The sequence below is a fragment of the Lynx canadensis genome, chromosome E1, assembly GCF_007474595.2.
Source record: "Lynx canadensis isolate LIC74 chromosome E1, mLynCan4.pri.v2, whole genome shotgun sequence".
Taxonomy (NCBI): Eukaryota; Metazoa; Chordata; class Mammalia; order Carnivora; family Felidae; genus Lynx; species Lynx canadensis.
The window spans coordinates 9,289,457-9,309,509 of NC_044316.2; the positions used below are offsets into that span (position 1 = coordinate 9,289,457).

The 20,053-nt window shown below is 39.1% G+C and overlaps 1 protein-coding gene across 14 annotated transcripts in view; it reads left to right on the plus strand.

Moving 5' to 3' along the window:
* NCOR1 (nuclear receptor corepressor 1) overlaps window positions 1-20,053 on the plus strand; it is a 161,978-nt gene that overhangs the window by 1,520 nt on the left and 140,405 nt on the right. The window lies entirely within an intron of this gene.

The following is a 20,053-nucleotide window of genomic DNA, read 5'->3' on the forward strand; positions in this document are numbered from 1 at the left end:
AACACACGTATATATAAATAATATGCACATACTTGCATACATACATAGGATGGGATTGCTTGCAATTCCAAAATACTCTTTCCTTTTACAAAAGGCTTACCATATGTTTTTTTTTTTTAAATTTTTTTTTTTTCAACGTTTATTTATTTTTGGGACAGAGAGAGACAGAGCATGAACGGGGGAGGGGCAGAGAGAGAGGGAAACACAGAATCGGAAACAGGCTCCAGGCTCCGAGCCATCAGCCCAGAGCCTGACGCGGGGCTCGAACTCACGGACCGCGAGATCGTGACCTGGCTGAAGTCGGACGCTTAACCGACTGCGCCACCCAGGCGCCCCAAGGCTTACCATATGTTGAACTACTCCCCCAGAGAAAAGACAATACAGAGAGTCCTGATTCTAACTTTTACTGACTGTGTGACATTTTGGAACTTGATCGACCTTTCTGTGCTTCAGTTTCCTCATCTGTGATGGTAGGGAAACATCCACTCTCCTAGGATTGGCTGCTGTGAGCCTAAGAAAGTTAATAGTTATGAAATTGCTTTAAACGGGTTGAAAGGGTTATGTTTCCCTGAGGTAGTGACAACTTCCTTTGCACTCTTGAAATGCTTATCTGCAAATCTCTCATGGCATTCACACTTTTCTGCTTTGTATTTAGGTATTTAGGTACCAGTCTTATCTCCTCTTGAGGTTAGGATAGGCCCTTCTCAGATTTTATCTTTACATTCAAGGCACCATGTACGACAATAATTTTCTGTGTAGGATATTGACACTGCAAATGTCTGTTGAATGGATAAACATTGTATTCTAATTAGAAAAACATGTTCACATTACAATTTAGCTGAATAGGCCTGTTATCTCCCGTGACATATCTGTATAGCTGTGATTCCCTTCATGGCCTCTGAGGAAGACAGATTTTTAAGTGAATACCTGGTTGGATGAAATCACAGAGTAAAACTTAAGTATTTGGTGTACCCACATAATTTTTTAAAACAAAATACTTGAAATTAACTTCTGTTTCTTTGAATTTAATTGAGTAAAAGTTGGTTCCAAAGCCAGGCAAATGTAGTCAAGTTTTTTTAAGCCTTTTTTATTTTTTATTTACTTATTTTTATTTGGGAAGTGGTGAGGTTTTCTTGCCATTGCTGCTATAGGAAGCAAAGGCTTTTGAATAAGCCAGGGATTGGTGTAGGTAAATGTCAGGCTGTTCATCAGTGTGTGTGTATGTATGTGTGTTTGTGTGTGTGTGTTTTGTTACTCAGTTTTAATTGTACTTTGTGATCTGTCTTAATTGCAATTTCAGATTCTTGTTGATGCCTGGGAATAATAGAGGTCTAGTGTTATTTCGTTACTACTGTCTTTTCTGACTTCAGATGTTGCATTTTCCCAGAATACGTGCAAAGAAGTAGTAAAGCTTGACTGGAACTTATTCTGTCTGGACTTATTTGCTGATTAGAGATCCATATATAGTTCATTCACTTGTTCAAGTGGTGTGAAGTGCCTTTTATGTTCAGGGTACATTACTAAATGCTGTAAAGGTACAAAACTGAGCACATCAATTACGTGCACAAATAACTCAGTCTCTAGATTGCCTGATATTTTATCCTTTTCAGGTTTGAGGATGCAAGAAGTACATTTAGACTGGTAGTCAAAACATTTTGTGTATTTCTTTTTCTGTCAGGACCCAGGAGTATTGAAAAGCTATGAAAAGCTTCTGTCATGTAGCAATAATGGTATAAGGGCATCTGTTTTTTATTTGGTATTCTTGTGGTGGTGGTTTTCCTTGAACATTTTTACTGTTCTTCTGCCATTTTTTTTCTACCCCAGAAGCTTGTGTGGTCAAAATATTATGTGGATAGTCTTAAGCTACAACATACTTTTGTTTGTTTGTTTGTTCTCTTTGCATTTGAAAGTCAGATCATACAAAGCCACGTGAGTGTTCCTACGGAATTCTTCAGTTTGATTCCTCCATGTGTGCTACTGTTGTGTTACTTTTTACTTAAAAGTGATCTCGGGGCACTTGGGTGGCTCAGTCGGTTAAGCGTGGTCATGTTCAGTTCGGCTCAGGTCATGATCTCAGAGTTTGTGAGTTCGAGTCTCATGTTGGGCTCTGTGCAGACAGCTCAGAGCCTGGAGTCTGTTTCGAATTCTGTGTCTCCCTCTCTCTCTTTCTGCCCCTCCCCCTGCTTGCACTCTGTCACTCTCTCTCAAAAATAAACGTTAAAAAAATTAAAAAAAAGTGATCCCCCAAAAAATCTAAATTGGTTAAAATAAAATGCTAACAATTTATAGAATTCTAGGGGATAGAGCCATAGGTTATCTAGTTTTACCTTTTACTCGTGTATAAACTGAGGGCCACAAAAGTGAAGTGATTTGCCTGCATTGTTGTAGCTGGACAGTGGTAGAATCCAGTCCCCTGGCATCCAGTGTGTAGGGCTCATTCCTTTACACCATCTTGTCCATGGGATGATTCAGTGTGATGATTGACACTTGGTTAAGACAAAAATCAGGGTGGATGGGAAATGAGAGATTGTTTATTCACCTTAGGTCTTGAATTTAAGCTATTTCTTAACTTTAAATTTCTTCAATGAAAATATAGGTTGAAAAAAATTAGTAGTGATCTACATCAGTAATAAGATCACCGGGAAATATTTAGTTTGCTTAATTTTGAATCTGCTGTGATGGAATATCTTCCTAAACAAAAATGTCCTTGAGGTTATCTGGACCTAGTGATATTTCATGGAATTTAAGTATTATAGTAGTAGAAATTTTATTATGTCAATGATTCAGTACTTCTGAGACCCAAACAGGTTAAATTATTTTATAAATTAGCTATTGCTTGCTTCACTTTCAAACTTTTGGATGTTTTCCTTTTCCTTTTTTTTTAATTCTTTTAATGTTTATTTTTGAGAGACACAGAGAGAGAGAGAGAGAGAGAGAGAGAGCGAGCAGGGGAGGGGCAGAGAGAGAGAGAGAGAGAGAGGGAGACACAGAATCTGAAGCAGGCTCCAGGCTCTGAGCTGTTAGCACAGTGCCCGACGCAGGGCTCAAACCCACAAACCATGAGATCATGACCTGAGCCGAAGTCGGCCACTTAACCGACTGAGCCACCCAGGTGCCCCTGGGTTTTTTCTTTTTAAAGTATAAGGAGAGTGCCTGGGTGGGCTCAGTCTGTTAAGCATCTGACTTTGGCTCAGATCATGATCTGGCAATTCACGAGTTCGAGACACAGATGCTGACATCTCCGAGCCTGGAGCCTGCTTCGGATTCTGTGTGTGTGTGTGTGTGTGTGTGTGTGTGTGTGTGTGTGTCTCTGCCCCTTCTTCGTTCGACCCCTTTCTCTCTCTCTCTCAAAAATGAATGAACATTAAATTTTTTTTTTAAGTATAAGGGACAGTTGTTAAATAAAAGCTTAGATGAATAGCATGAACATAAACTGTATTTTTTTTAAATATTTATTTTATTTTTACAGAGAGCACGAGCGGGGTGGGGGGGGGGGGAGAGAGAGAATCCCAAGCAGGCTCCATACTGAGCATGGAGCTCAACATGGGGTTTGATGCCACAACTCTGGGATCATGTCCTGAGTTGAAATCAAGAGTTGGACGCTCAACCGGCTGAGCCACCCAGGTGCTCCTGAACTGTATCCTTAATGCTGTTGCAAAGTGCACATGAAGTATTAGTTTTCCGTAGGTACTTATGCCATAAAACTTATTTTAGAGGAGGAAGCATATTCTTTTTCAACTGATATCCTCACATGAATACTGAAGCATGCCATATTTATTCCATTTGGGCTGTTAGATAATATGCCTATTTTGCCAACGTGCCTTACTCTTCTGAAATCTACCACATCTAAACTCTGCCTATTTTTTGAGCGTTTAATCACATGTTACTTCAGCCAGGAAGTCTCCCTCCTACTCCCTCTTCTTCAAAGATGTGTATTTTTCATTCTGGAAGTTCTTAATGCTTTTCTTATGCCTCTGTTATAATATCATAGTTATTTATGTACATGTCCATTTAATCCCTGCTATACCATAAGCTCATTGGGAGCATGTCTGTATCTCATGTCTGCCCCTACTCCTGGAATAACACTGCATCCAGGAAGTGTGTAATTGAAATCTGTCGAATGCATAAAAAACCTAGCTGCTAGAGTTCCTTGGTAGGGCTGTTGAAGAAGCTGATTGATACACATGTGGGAACTTGATGAATAGTTTACGTAAATTTAAAAACAGGTAGAAGTTGGGGTGCCTGCGTGGCTCAGTCGGTTAAGCATCCGACTCTGGCTCAGGTCATGATCTCGCGTTCTGGGAGTTCGAGCCCCGCGTCGGGGTCTGTGCTGATGTCTCAGAGCATGGAGCCTACTTCCGATTCTGTGTCTCCCTCTCTCTGACCCTCCCCTGGTCATGCTCTGTCTCTCCCTGTCTCAAAAATAAATAAAACGTTAAAAAAAATTTTTTTTTTAAAACAGGTAGAAGTTTACCAGTGTCAGTGAGAAAAAATGTCTGTAATTCATGAATTATCAAAGCATTTCTTTAAAAAAATATATTTTTGTTGGTTTACTGGGATTTTGGGGAGAAAGAGAAAGTAAAGATGGGATTGGTTCATCTGACTATTTGTATTTCCACATAATGTTAGAATAAGAATATGTTAATTTATATATGCAGGGAATTTTGGAATGGTTCCCTGGTAGGAAAAAAATTGAATTAGGAATATGGGTTAGTTTGTTTTTAGGATTATAGAATATCTTTGGCGGGTTCCCTTTGAAAGAATAGTACTGATTAGCTGTATATCAAAAATTAAATCTTTAAGTAGACTAGTCAAGGGCAAAGGAGGAGGAAAGTTGAGATGACCAAGTAATTTTGATCCCCCCACCCAGTGTCTACGTGAGGAATAAAACTTGGGCTGGGTTTTCTGTTTTTGTTTGGTTATATTTGAATAAACTGATGTCAAACCAGAGTAAGTTGAGGTTACACTTTTCTTGGAAAATTTCACTCTTTGTTTGGCTTTGAGGGTCATCTTTCTGATTACAGTTTCCTTCTCCCCCCATACTTCTGTTTAACTGACTCTTTTCTTGACCTTTTAGTTGTCATACACAGTTCAGAATCAGAGCAATCTGTTTTAGACAGTTCATTTCCCTTGGCAATAGCATATAGATTTGTATAGATTGTATAATTTGAAATGTTTGTTTTAAATTGTAATCATCATGTCTTTGAACTCCTGTTCAAAGATGTTTAACTTTGTATTACTTTTGATTAAGTTCTTTTAATTCAGTTTTGAATTACAATAACTTTTATGTATTTGGAAGGAAACCAAAACTTGTGCTTTCTAGGAGTTACAGCCTAAAATATACACAGTGTAATATACCAGATGTAGGGAGTATATAGTCCATTAACTCTATGTGTGTGGGTGTGTATGTGTTGGGGGGGATGTGGGGGGAGAGAGAGGAGGATGGAACTGAACAGAGCAGGAGGGAAAGGGTGGAAGAAGTTGCTGTATATTCACATAAAACCATTTCAGTGAGTGCAGGAGGATGTGTTATTTTAGAATATTTGTCTTTCATCTATTATAAGCAATACATTATTTTACAGAAGTGTAATGTAGAAGTATATAGAGAAATTGAAAGTACCACTTCCTAGATAAAATCTTCTAAGTGTTGCATATTCTTTCGATTTTTTTTTGTGTGTGTGTGTGCAGTTTCCTGTACGATTATGGGATTGTAACATATCATTCTTTTATATACTTCTGTTGCATGTTGGTATATTTAGAGGTACTTCTGTCATTAACGGCTACATAGTATTTCACTTATGAAAAATACCATGATTTCTTTACTCAATTTATAGCTAGTTGTGTTTTCTACCCCCCAGAAAAACAAAGCTGAGGTGAATTATTTGTGTATATTTGTTTTGTATACTTGTGCAAGCAGCTTTGTAGGATAGATTCCAAAAGTGGAATTGCTGTTAAATGAATAGTGTAGATTTGGGAGGATATTGACACAAGTGTATGAGTATGTCCCAAGCCCTGGCCAGTACTGGATGTTACAAATTAAAACATTTTGATCATTTAAGAAGGGGGGGGGGAGTGATTCTAATAGGTTTTTTACGAATTGCTACTGAGGTTGGACATTTTTTAATCAGGGGAGTTGTATTTCTTTTATAAACTGTCTGCTTTTGGTTATTTTTTGATGGAGTTATTGGCCTTTTTTAGATCGATTTGAAGAGCTCTTTGTATATTAAGGGGTTCACTTTCTGTAAACATAAGTGTGCTCTACTGCCCCCCAGCTTTTCTTTTGTGTTATTATGTAGTCCAGTATATCCAACCCTGCTCTCTGCTGGCTGTGTGACCTTGGGCACATTACCTAACTTCTCTAAGCCTTAGTTTCCTTATTTTTAGAATGTAGATAATATAAATAACATTTGCTGGCACATAGTAAGTAAATAATAATGTTAGGTGTCTTCATTATTAGTCTATATATGGCTTCTGGGTTTCATGCTTATTAGAAAGATCTTACTCTAAAATTTAAGATATTCACCCATCTATTAAACTAAAAAAATAAATGAGGGATATTATTGTATAGCATGCTACTGCTTGTTTTAAAGAGGAAAAATAGGGATGCCTGGCTGGCTCAGTTGGAAAAGCATGTGACTCTTGATGTCAGGGTTGTGAGTTTGGTCCCTGCGTTGGGTGTAGGGATTACTTAAATAAATAAACTTAAAAAAAAAAAAGAATGTATACATATTTGCTTGTATATTATAGGATATTTCTCAAATGAAACCCAAGAAACTGGTAACGTTGGCTGTTGTAAGAACTGAGTGACTGAGGCACATGATTGAGAAGACTTCAAACTATATATATATATAAATATATATATATTTAATGTTTTTTAATGTTTTAAATATATATATTTAATGTTTTTATTTACTTTTGAGACAGAGAGAGGGCATGAGCAGGGGAGGGGCAGAGAGAGAGGGAGAAACAGAATCTGAAGCAGGCTCCAGCCTCTGAACTGTCAGCACAGAGCCTGACATGGGGCTCGAACTCATGGACTGTGAGATCATGACCTGAGCCGAAGTTGGAGGCTTGCTTAACCAACTGTGCCACCCAGGAACCCCAATACCTTTTTATATTTTTAAGACCAAGAAGTCCCCAGATTTTAATTTAATAGTTAAATGTTTTTTAAAAAATTTCCTATTAACTTCTAATTTTTTGATCCATCTGGAATTTATTTCTAGTATAGGAAGTGAGGTAGAGATCTATATTTTGGGGGGGCATATGTGTGCATGTTTTCTCCTCCAGATAGCCCATTGTGTCAGCACCGTTTAGTGAATAATTCATCCTTTGTCCCACTGATTATATTTGCAGCTTTCGTCATTTACTAAACATGTTTGGAACTGTTTGCAATTTATTACATTCTAGATCTCTTGTTGTATATACCATATCCTTTAAATTACTATTGTGATTTTAATACCGACAGGATTAGTCACCTGTTCATTGCTCTGTTTTTTTCAGACTTTGACAATTCTGGCAATTGTGTCTTCCCAGATGAACTTTAGATTATTCCGTGAAGTTCAAAAAGACATCTTGCTGAGATTTTTATGGGGAATACTGAATATTGATCAGGAATATTGAATTTGTAGGTTAATTTTGGAAGCTTGACTCTATGTACTTCCTCTCCTTTTGTTCAAATAGACTTTTTTATGTTCTTCAGTAGGTTTTCAAACTTTGCAAATAAGTTCTCTCCGTTTTATATATATATATATTTTTAATTTTTTTTTAACGTTTATTTATTTTTGAGACAGAGAGAGACAGAGCATGAACGGGGGAGGGGCAGAGAGAGAGGGAGACACAGAATCAGAAGCAGGCTCCAGGCTCCGAGCCATCAGCCCAGAGCCCGACGCAGGGCTCGAACTCACGGACCGTGAGATCGTGACCTGAGCTGAAGTCGGACGCTTAACCGACTGAGCCACCCAGGCGCCCCTATATTTCTTTTGTTAAAAAATATGGTAGGAGAAAATATGATAGGGAATCAGAGAGTTTATATTCTAGTGGAGGGAGACAGACTATAATGAAGTAAAACAGATCCATTTCAAATTGTGATTAATCTATAAACGCAAAGGCTTCCGTGGTTGAGAGTAACTGATGGGAAGCCACCTTATAAGGTGGTTGGGCATGGCCTGAGAAGATGACATTTGAACTGAAACCGTAAGTTTGATGAGGAGTCAGCCCCATGAATGAGCCGGGAAGAGCATTCCAGGCAGAGGAAAGAAGGACAAAGGCCTGAGGCAAGGAAGGTCTTGGCTCGGGATGAAGGCATTGGAAGGAAGCTCATGTTGCTGGGGCCTACTGAGCCATCGAGAGAGGAAGCAGGCCAGATCAGGTGGGGCCTTGTGGGCCATAGTGAGTAGTTGGGATTTTATTTGAAGTGCACGGTAGCCCCTGGGGAGTCTTAAGCAGAAGAGTGACGCGTTCTGCTTTATGGTTGAAAAAGATCATACGGCCTTTTGAGTACAGAAAAGTATTGAAGTGGGAAGTCCAGTTAGGAGTTTCTTGTAGCATGACATGATGGGGGGTAGGGTAGTGGAGATGGAGAAGGCCGAGAGGCTTGGGGGGCGGTGTGTGGAAGGAAGAATAGGACTTGCTGTTTTGCTGTTGGAACGGGTGTTGTTGAGAGCCACGCATTGTTGTCAGGTGCTGGGGAGGCCATGTGAGCAAAACCGAGATGGTCCCTGCCCCTCACATGTGTCTGGTGGCTTTGTTTTTTGTCTAGCATTCAATAATTATTTTTAATGTTTGTTTATTTACTTTTGAGAGAGAGAGAGAGAGAGAGAGAGAGAGAGAGAGAGAGAGAGAGAGAGAGAATGTAGAGGCTTGAACTCAGGAACAGTGAGATCATGACCAGGAGTCAGACACTCAACCGACTGAGCCACCCAGGTTCCCTTAACATTCAGTAAATTTTAAGTCAGTTGCTTTTTTTCTACTTTATTTTGGTGTATGCCCTAGAAATAGAGTGTGTTCATTAGCTTTATTTTACTTTGCTCCATAACCTTTAGTAGTCTCTCTTAGTGGGTCAAAGGGGAGGCAGCACAACATGATATTTGAGAGATCTGTCTCTGAGTTAAAAAAAAAATTACGTTGAGAGTTACTTAGGCTCTTGAAAGCCTTAATGAGGGATAATAATGGAACTAGTGTTTTAGGTGAGCTGCTTGTCGGCCAAGCTCTTAGTATGCTGCCTAGGATGTAACAAAGGCTCAATAAATGGTAACTTTAAAAATTATTCTCCTTAGGTATTCTCCTATCTATTAATTTTGGTCAAGCATCTAAGCTTAACATTTTTCTAACCTTGGATTACTGCTCTTTTGTGAAGAGAGAATTGGCAAAGAGTTGTCCATTTTGGCTTTGAAATCATTCATTCTTACAGCTGAAGGAATGAATGTTGCTCAATTCAGAGAATTAGTTCAATAGAGTGCAACTGTACCACAAAGTTCTCATTGGTGTTGTTTCTACTACTGCTGTCTTGGGAAACTCCTCCTTTCTCACTCTAGGGTGAAAGCAACATTTTTTGTTTTCTAAGTTCAAGAATTACTTTTTGAATGCCTGTATTCTTAGATTAATCAAATAGTTATGTCCTTATTAATGTGTTTCTTTCAATATCATACTTGATTGGGGGTGGGATAGTTTAACCTGAAAGGCCATTTTTCTTTAGCTCCCATTCATCTGCCTTCTAAGTAAGATGTCATAATGTCAAAAGAGGCTACAAGTAAAATAAATACTCTGTTAATGGCATTCCCCCATAGTAGCTCCTTTGTTGTTGTTTTAAAGGGAAGAATGCTTTAGTTTATTTTACAGGAGAACTTTTAGTCCAGTTCAACACCTCTCTGATCTCATACAAATTACAGAATCCACTTAGATGATTCCTAGTGTCTTCTGGAGACCGGCCTCTTAGATGGACTCAGGAGGTCCGCTTTCTTGAAGTCAAGGCCAGTCTCAAGAGTCTTAGGTGGCTGGGATAATCCAGGCAGGTGGTCCTTAGCCTCTCCTTGCTTAAAATACTTTTGGATTTGGACTAGAGCTGGGCTGCTTTATGAGAATTCGTGTGACCTGATTTGTCTCAGTTTAATAACTAATATTTTGTCATGTGCAGTGTCCCAGAAGCCATTCTCTTATCCCATACTTCTGTACCAAAGGGTTTTATTCTTTGATCATTTAAAATAAAATTGAATAGTGTATTTCTTCTTCTGCCTTGGTGAAATGTGGGCTTCCCCTCTGTTGTGGCCCTCAGTGGATTCATTCCTGCTTATCTGAAGAGGTATTTGCGGTCCTGCCACAGCGAAGTATATTTTTAGCTATTTTTTCCAAGATAGCTTAGGCCACCTTGAAAACTTATCCAAGTACATTTTGGTTATGCAAAGATTGTAGGCCAAAAGCCAGAAGTTCCTAGTGAGAGGGGATTGGATTTTTATTTTATTTTATTTTTTTGAGGATTGTGTTTGACATTTTGTTGTTGTAGCAGAAGTTTCCTGTTGGGTAAATTGATGTGTCTTTTTTACTTTAATATGGGAAGATTCAAAAAGGAATTTAAATAGACCGGTTTCATTTTACTACATTTCCTTGCCTGTTTACAAAATACAGGCTAGTTTGGGGTTTATTCATAAAATTCAGATGGAATATGCTCTTCTCACTTATAACAATGGCATCTAGTTTTAGTATATTCTCATCCTAAAATATGGCTATGTATGTTTATGATATGAGGGGGTTGCACATAAAACCTTGACTGTGTTTCTGAAACATTTCACAGAATTTTTACGGTGTGTGGAAGGAAGAAGAACAGGATTTGCTGTTTTGCTGTCAAGTGTCAAAAATGTAACTAACCCTGAGTTAATGAGGTTTGGTGCTAAAGACTGATTGTAAAATTTGAAACTGCCACCTAAGGTCTTTTCCCCTTCAGCCTTAACTTTAAACTGAATTCTTTTAAAAGAGGCATCTTGGTGAGCCCTGCCTGGTGTGGGGGTGGGGGGCAGACTGAAAAGATAGCTTCGGGGGGGGGGTCCCCATTCTCACTGAATTGGAGTGTTTCTCCTGTGTATATTTTTTACATCTGGTTTCCAGTTAAGATGGTTGAGGAAAGAGTCTGGTTAAAAAACAAAAAGTTCTAGGGGCGGATGGGTGGCTCAGTTGGTTGAGCGTCCGGCTTCCGCTCAGGTCCTGATCTCGCGGTCTGTGAGTTCAAGGTCCATGTGCGGCTCTGTGCCAATGGCTCAGAGCCTGGAGCCTGCTTTGGATTCTGTGTCTCCCTCTTTCTCTGCTCCTCCCCCGCTCGTGCCCTCTCTCTCAAAAAATAAATATTAAAAAAAATTAAAAAAACTAAAAGTTCTGAACTGTTGCTGAGTGTCTCATGAGTAAGTTTGGAGGAAGGAAGTCATAGTGGTCTCCACGCTGCCTCTCTTGTGACCAAGGGTGGGGCCTGCTTTGACCCATAAATTTGTATGCCTGTGAGGGCTACTCTCTGATTTTGCTGAGATTTTGTTGCCACTTGCGTTGGGCTGATAGTACCTGACTTTATTTTATTTTTGAGATATTCAAGTTAAACTTCCCTAAAGTCACATATCAAAACTAGGATATCGTGAAGGATTACTGACAAGGGAAACACGGACAAATCATATTTGAGTGACATTGAATACGGGTGAACTCAGGGAGTCCTCATCGCTGAAAATGAACAAAACCAAAAATACAAACACCAACACCACCCTACTACATGGACGTCTCATCATGTGGACCACTGTTGGAAAAAAATTGGATGACTTTGAGCTAAGATTTTGCCTTTTGCCTCTCCATTCCATGCATGGCTTTATAAAGCCATTTATAAAATGCTTTTATAAAATGCATTTATAAAATGCTTTTGTGAATGCTCATATCGTGGAATAGTCCACAGCAATAGAAAGAATGAAGAAGCTCTTTATGGACTCATGAGAATGACATATTGAGGAAGATGTATTAATAAAAGCAACATATAGAACAGTATGTATCTGCTGTGCTACCATTTATGTATGGGGGGAATTGTGTGTGTGTGTAGGATATTTATTTCTAAGTAGGCTCCGTGCCCGACATGGGGCTTGAACGCACTGAGATCAAGAGTTGCGCGCACTACCAACTGAGCCAGCCAGGCACCCCTGTGTATGTAGAATATTTCTAAAGGATACTTCAGAACCTAGTAACTTCGGTTGCCTTCTGGAAGGACAGCTGGGTAGGAATTGGGGGACCAGGGTGAGGAGATTTTTCTCTTTGTATTCTGTGGTACTTTTTTTTTTTTTTTTAAGTTTTTCTTTTAACATTTATTTATTTTTGAGACAGAGAGCATGAACAGGGGAGGGTCAGAGAAAGAGGGAGACACAGAATCTGAAACAGGCTCCAGGCTCTGAGCTGTCAGCACAGAGCCCGACACGGGGCTCGAACCCACGGACCGTGAGATCGTGACCTGAGCCGAAGTCGGACACGTAACCGACTGAGCCACCCAGGTGCCCCTGTATTCTGTGGTACTTTTAAAAACTCTAAAGTCATACATACAACACCTATTTTGAAAAACAAAATAAAACAAATACCACCACCACCAGGAACCTCCTGTGTTGGTTTTTCCCCTTCCACCTGAAACACTGTGCAGGTGTATAGGAGGGGAATGTTGACCAAGTGGTTTTTTGTTGTTTTTTTTTTTTTAAAGATAGTTTTACTGTCAAGTTAGCTAATACACAGAGTATATAGTGTGCTCTTGGCTTCTGGAGTAGATTCCCATGATTCATCACTTACATAAAACACCCAGTGATATTCCCAACAAGTACCCTCCTCAATGCTTGTCACCCATTTTCCCCTCCCCCCCGCCCCCACTCCCCCACCGACCCTCAGTTTGTTCTCTGTATTTAAGACTCTATTATGGTTTCGTTCCCTCTCAGTTTGTAACTATTTTTTTTTTTTCCCTTTCCTTCCCCCGGGGTCTTCTGTTAAGTTTCTCAAATTCCACATATGAGTGAGAACATATGATATGTCTTTCTCTGACTTGTCACTTAGCATAATACCCTCCAGTTCCATCCACGTTGTTGCAAATGGCAAGATTTCATTTTTTTTTATTGCTGAGTGGTATTCCATTGTATATATATAACGTATATACACGTATGTATATGTATTATTATTTATTTGTTTTTTTACCATTCATCAGTTGGTGGGCATTTGGGCACTTTCTATACTTTGGCTTTTGTTGATAGTGCTGCTATAAACATTGGGGTACATGTGCCCCTAAGAATCAGCACTCCTGTATCCTTTGGATAAATTCCTAGTTGTGCTATTGCTAGGTGTTTTCCAGAGTGGCTGCACCAGTTTGCATTGCCACCAGCAGTGCAAGAGGGTTCCCGTTTCTCCACATCCTCACCAAAATCTGTTGTTTTCTGAGGTGTTAATTTTAGCCACTCTGACCCATGTGAGGTGGTATCTCAGTGTGGTTTTGATTTGTATTTCCCTGATGATGAACATCTTGAGCATCTTTTCACGTGTCTGTTAGCCATCTGGATGTCTTCTTTGGAAAAGTGTCTATTCATGTCTTCTGCCCATTTCTTCACTGGATTATTCTTTTTTGGGTGTTGAGTTTGGTAAGTTCTTTATAGATTTTGGATACTAACCTTTGATATGTCATTTACAAATATCTTCTCCCATTCCATTGGTTGACTTTTAGCTTTGTTGATTGTGACCAGGTGGTTTTAATATGCGGCCGATTGCATTGCTGCAGTAAACATCTTTTTGTATGTAAGTACAATGTGTGAGTTTCTTTAGAGTATGTGCTGAAATTGCTGGGTTGTAATAAGGATGGCATTTCAGATCAGTGTGGAAGGACAGACATGTTCACAAAGGTTTTTGTGGTGGGGCGCCTGGGTGGCTCAGTTGGTTAGGTGTTCAACTTTGGCTCAGGTCATGATCTCACAGTTTGTGAGTTCGAGTCCCGTGTTGGGCTCTGTGCTGACAGCCTGGAGCCTGCTTCTGATTCTATGTGTTTCTCTCTCTTTGCCCCTCCCCTGCTCACGCTCTATCTGTCTGTCTCTCTCCCAAAAATAAATAAACATTAAAAAAAAAAAAAAAGAAAGGTTTTTGTTGGGATAATTAACTATCAATTGGTAAAGAAAATATAGCTAGATTCCTACCTTAGCATTTTTTAGAAAAAAAATTTAGGTGATTAAGGAGCTAAGTGTGTGTGTGTGTGTGTGTGTGTGTGTGTATATATATGTGTATATATATGTATTTATATATATCTATAAAACCTTGGGTATACGAGGCGAATGTAGAGAATATTTTTTTTAATTTGGGATAGAGAAGGCCTTCAGAAATATGAAACAAGTTATGAATTCTGGAAGAAAACGTTTGTCACATAAAGGTAGAAAAAGGATTAATATTCAGAAGACAGAGGGAGGTATCTCAGTTTCCCCCTGCCCGTTCTCCGGCCTCTACCCCTGCCATCCTCTCTTATTCTCCTTGGGCCTCCTTGCTTTGCCTTAAGACTTGTGTGGTTCCTCTCCAAGGGCTGCTCTTGTCCCTTCAAGGCTAGCTAGCTTTCTTCTCATCTTTCAAGCTTTGGCTCAAAAGTCATCTTAGAATATAATTTGTTACCCAAACTGGGACAGTTTTGAGAAGGAAATGGAGCATAATTAATAACTGCACTAGGACAATAGCTGTAAATTGGGTCTGTTTCAGGAAATCAGGGCATAGGGTCATCTTACTGAGATTGGCTTTCTGTGATCACCCCATCAGAAATGCCAGAAATGTCTCCCTTGTCCCTTCTCTCCCATCCTGTTTTTTTTTGTTTGTTGTTTTGTTTTTGTTTTAAAGTTTGTTTCGTGTGTGTGTGTGAGAGTGCGCAGGAGCAGGGGAGGGGCAGAGAGAGGAGAGGGTGAATCTCAGCCAAGCTCTATGCTCAGCATGGAGCCCAACGTGGGGCATCAAACTCATGGCTCAAACTTAACTGCCTGAGCCACCCAAGCACCCTTCTCTCATCCTGTTTTATTAATAGCACTTTATCATATTATCTTTTGATTATTTGTCTATTTCTGTATCACTTCACAATAAGATGGCATATCTTGGTCACCATTCTATGCCAGTGTTCAGAGCTGTGTTGGTACATAGTGTATTGCTCAATAGATATTTGTTGAACATGTGACATTCCTGCTTTTGGTCTTAAAATCTTACGAAGATATGACAGGCACACTTGAAAAACTGGATACAAGTGTTATACACAAATCATACTTTTATAAAACAGAATGTTCTCATATGTGGTCTTCTTGTGGCATACTCTAAATAAAAATTGCTATTAACTAAATTTTTTAAAGAATATTTTCCAAGCTAACGTATTGGATATTTAAGACAATTCCTTGAGAAGCATTCTCAGGCATTCATCTTTGGGTATCTCTGTACTGAATAATCAAATGGATTCCTAGAAGTGGAATTGCTGTGGTAGAAGATATATGTATTTTCTTTTTTTTAAGTTTATTTATTTATTAAATAATAAATAATAACTCATACAAGCAAGTGGGGGAGAGCGGGGGGCGGGGAGAGAGAGATGCCCAGCCTGATGCAGGGCTTCAGCTCCTGAACTGTGAAATCATGACCTGAACCAAAGTCAAGAGCCAGACACTTAACTGACTGAGCCACTCAGGTGCCCTGAGGATATGTGTATTTTCAAGGCTTATCATGTATATTTCCTTCTTTCTTTTTTTTTTTTTTTTTAAATTTTTTTTTTTTTTTTTTCAATGTTTATTTATTTTTGGGACAGAGAGAGACAGAGCATGAACGGGGGAGGGGCAGAGAGAGAGGGAGACACAGAATCGGAAACAGGCTCCAGGCTCTGAGCCATCAGCCCAGAGCCTGACGCGGGGCTCGAACTCCCGGACCGCGAGATCGTGACCTGGCTGAAGTCGGACGCTTAACCGACTGCGCCACCCAGGCGCCCCTCCTTCTTTCTTCTTTAGAGAGCAATTTGTACCCATTTTACATAACACACCGGTAGTGTCTAAAAGAGTGCTTTTTTCTTCTTCAAACTTGTACCAATAGGAGGTGTTATTTGTAATATTTTGCCAATTTCTTTGGAAAGAATGATTTTATTTTTCTGTGATTATTGATGAAGTTGACTTCATTAATTTTTTCCTTTGTTGATCCCATATCTCTGTCATGTCTTATATTTCCATTGTGATCATTTTTTTCTTATTGATTTGTAAGAAATATATATATTTGTTATATCAAAATTTTGCTGTTTTATTTTTTCTAGTTTGTTTTAAGGTGTCTTTACTGTACAGAAAAATAAAAAAATATATTTTATAAGGCCAAGATACCCGTCTTCTTGTGTGTGCTTTTGGGGTTGTGCTAAGGATGTCCTTCTCTGTCTTTATATATGTATTTCTTTCAGGCTTTTTGAAAGTACTGTAAATGTTACCTGGTTTTTAAAGGGCCTTAGATTGTAAATCACTGTAATATTAGTGTCCTTAACTTTTTTTCTTTATCCTAAGAGTTGATGAACAAATTAAAATGAAAATAAGCAAATAGTAATTTCTGTAATGTGAAGTCTCCAGGGGAAAATTTAGGCAGAAACTGAAGACTTACTGGCTGCAGTAACTCTCTAATACTGTATCTCATTAAAAAGATGTCTTTGTGTATGTTATTTACCTCGAAGATTAAAGAAAAAGTGCTGCTAATTAGATCATATAATGCCATTGATTATAGGATGCATATTGAGTTTAAAGTTGTTGTTTTTTTTTTATGTTTATTTTTGAGAGAGAGTACAAACAGGGGAGGGGCAAAGAGAGAGGGAGACAGAGAATCCCAAGCAGGCTCTGCCCTGAAAGTGGGTCGTGAATTCACAAACTGTAAGATCATGACTTGAGTTGAAATCAAGAGTTAGATGCTTAATTGACTGAGCCACCCAGGTGCCCTGACTTTAGAGTTCTTAAGATGTGGACACATGTGGTAATTAGAATCTGTGAAATGTGGCATGTTAATTTGGACTGCTATAGTATCATTTTTCTTTTATTAAAAAAACATTTTTTAAAGGTTTTTTTTTTTTTTTTTTTTTTTTTTTTTTAAATCTCTCTACCCAATGTGGGGCTCGAACTCATGACCTGGAGATTAAGAGTTGCATACTCTTCTGACTGAGCCAGCCAGGCGCCCCTGCACAATCATTTTTTAAAAAAATTATTTATTTATTTTGAGAGAGCAAGTGAACAGGGGAGGGGCAGAGAGAGAGAGAGGGAGAGAGAGAATCCCAAGCAGGCCCTGCACTGCCAGCGCAGAGCCTGATGCGGGGCTCGATCCCATGAACCATGAGATCATGACCTGAGCCAAAATCAGGAGTCAGATGTTTAACCGACTGAGCCGCCCATGTGCCCCCCCTCCAATCATTTTTAAATTTCGTGGTTGCTTTGTGTAGTTGTATTTGTTTTTGGCTTGGTAATTTTTTCAAAACAACTTTGTTAAAAACTTGTGTACCGTGCAATTCATCCATTTAAAGTATACGATTCAGTGGTTTTTGGTGTAGAGATATGATACAGTCAATTTTAGGACATTTTTATCACCTCAAAAAGAAACTCCCAATACAGTCGTATATTATTCAGCCTTAAAAATGTAGTTAATTTTGATACATGCTACCACATGGATAAACCTTGGAGACATTGTGCTAAGTGAAATTGTCCAGTCATGGAAGGACAGATGCTGTTTGATTCCACTGACATGAGGTTCCTAGAGTAGTGGAAGTCCTGGAGACAGAAACTAGAAGTGTGGTTGCCAGGGACTGAGGGGAGGAGAAATGGGGAGTTGGTGTTTAGTGGATGTAGAGTTTCAGTTGGGGAAGATGAAACAGTTCTGGAGACGGGTGGTGGTGAGAGTTGTACAACAGTGTGAATGTACATGATGCAGTGCAATCGTACACTTAAAAATGGCTAAAATGGTACATTTTATGTATATTCTCCTGCAGTAAAAACAAAAGAAATCCCATGCACTTTGCCCATCACTTGCTATCCCTCTTTCCCTGTCCTACCATCCCTAAGCAGCCAGTAATCTACTTTCTGTCATATAGATTTGCCTGTTCTGGACTCCAGTCTGAAAGGAATCACGCAAAGTGTGGACTTTTATGATTGGCTTCTTTTACTTAGCACGATGTTTTCAGGGTTGGTCCAAATTAGAGTGTGGAACAGTAATTGATTCTTTTCTTGGTGGATTAATGTTCCCTGGTATGGATATACCTGATTTTATTCGTCTATTCATCATTTGATGGATGGACATGACATTTGGGTTTTTTCCAAAGTTTGTATAGTTATTTTGGGACTTAACTTGAGCTCTGGCAATTCTAAGCAATAAAAACCTACTCCCATCTATATTAAGTAAAGGAGGCCTTATGTAAGACCATGTAGGTAGTTTAAGGGCAAAGGAAAGATGTACAATACTTTCTTATGGGGACTGACCCTGGAGCAAAGAAAGAGTCAGGAGCCAAGGCTCCTGTGTCTCCAGGGCCTGCAAGGTCTCTTGGCTCTCTTGTCTCTGCAGATCTACTCTAGTCTTTGTCGAGACTGGCCTTCTCTGCTCCCTCCCTAACTTCTCTGGCACATGCTTTGGCTCACCTTGACTCCTACTCTGGCCACTTTGCAACTCAGTTCCCTGCAGCTGCCATTCTCAATTCCACATTCTTGGAGAGGGATCTAATTGGTACATCCCTTGTCCAATAGGGGAGTTCACTTGATATAAACATGGTGTCAAAATCTCACATTAACCAGGTTCAGAGTCTCTAGAAGCAGTGTATGCATGGATCTGGCTGGCCACTCCAGGTCACTAATGCTAGTCAATCTAAAGATGATTTAATTCTCTAGGTGAGTGGTTGTCAAACCTTTTGATCTCAAGACTCCTTTATACTCTTAAAGTTAACTTAGGACTCCAAATGGCTTTTGCTTCTGTGGGTTATATATGTTGATATTTACCATATTAGATATTAAAATGGCCATTTTAAAGATACTAGTTCATGCAAAAATACTATAAACTCACCATATGCTAAGATAAATAACATTAAATTTTTTTTTTTTACATTTATTTATTTTTGAGAGACAGAGCGTGAACAGGGAGGGGCAGAGAGAGAGGGAGACACAGAATCCGAAGCAGGCTCCAGGCTCTGAGCTTTCAGTAGAGAGCCCATGCGGGGCTTGAACCCGTGAACCGTGAGATCATGACCTGAGCCGAAGTCGGAGGCTTAACCAACTGGGCCACCCAGGCGCCCCTAGATAAATAACATTTTTATGATAAGTAACTGTTTTCTGGAATAAAAATAAAATTTGATAAGAAGAGTGGCATTGTTTTACATTTTTGCAAACCTCTGATATCTGGCTTAAAAAGATAGTTTTATTCTCATATCTGCTTTCTGCATTAAGTCTTACAGTATTGTTTTGATTGAAGTTTATAAAGAAAAGCTAATCTCATGCAGTATTTGGGAAGAGAGGGGATTTTAATAGCCTTTTATTTTTTTTTAATGCTGAGTTTTGAGAGAGGAGAGAGAGAGAGAGGGAGCGAGCAAGAGAGTGCACAAGTGCACAAGCAGGGTAGAGGCAGAGAGAGGGGGACAGAGGATCCAAGCAAGCCCACGCTGACAACAGCATGCTCAATGTGGGGTTCAAACTCACGATCTGTGAGACCATGACCTGAGAAATCAAGAGTCAGACTCTTAACCAACTGAGCCACCCAGGCACCCCTTAATAGCCTTTTTAGATAATTGTAGATATTCTTTGATACCATACCCAAACCAGGTAAGTGACAGTTTTTTTTAAAGGTTCATTGCTGTGTAGAATCTGAAGCCACATCAATGAACTTCTCATATTCTATCACGTTAAACATTTATTGGGTTGTCTTGTACTTTATTTGTAGTAAAATGTCTTGCACTTTAAATAAATATTGCACTCATGAATAATTTAGTCACATTCTATATTGGTCATTTGGAAAATATTGATTCGTTGAGTTATATAGACATTTCAAATGTTGACCTATTTTATTATGTGATATCTCAAAA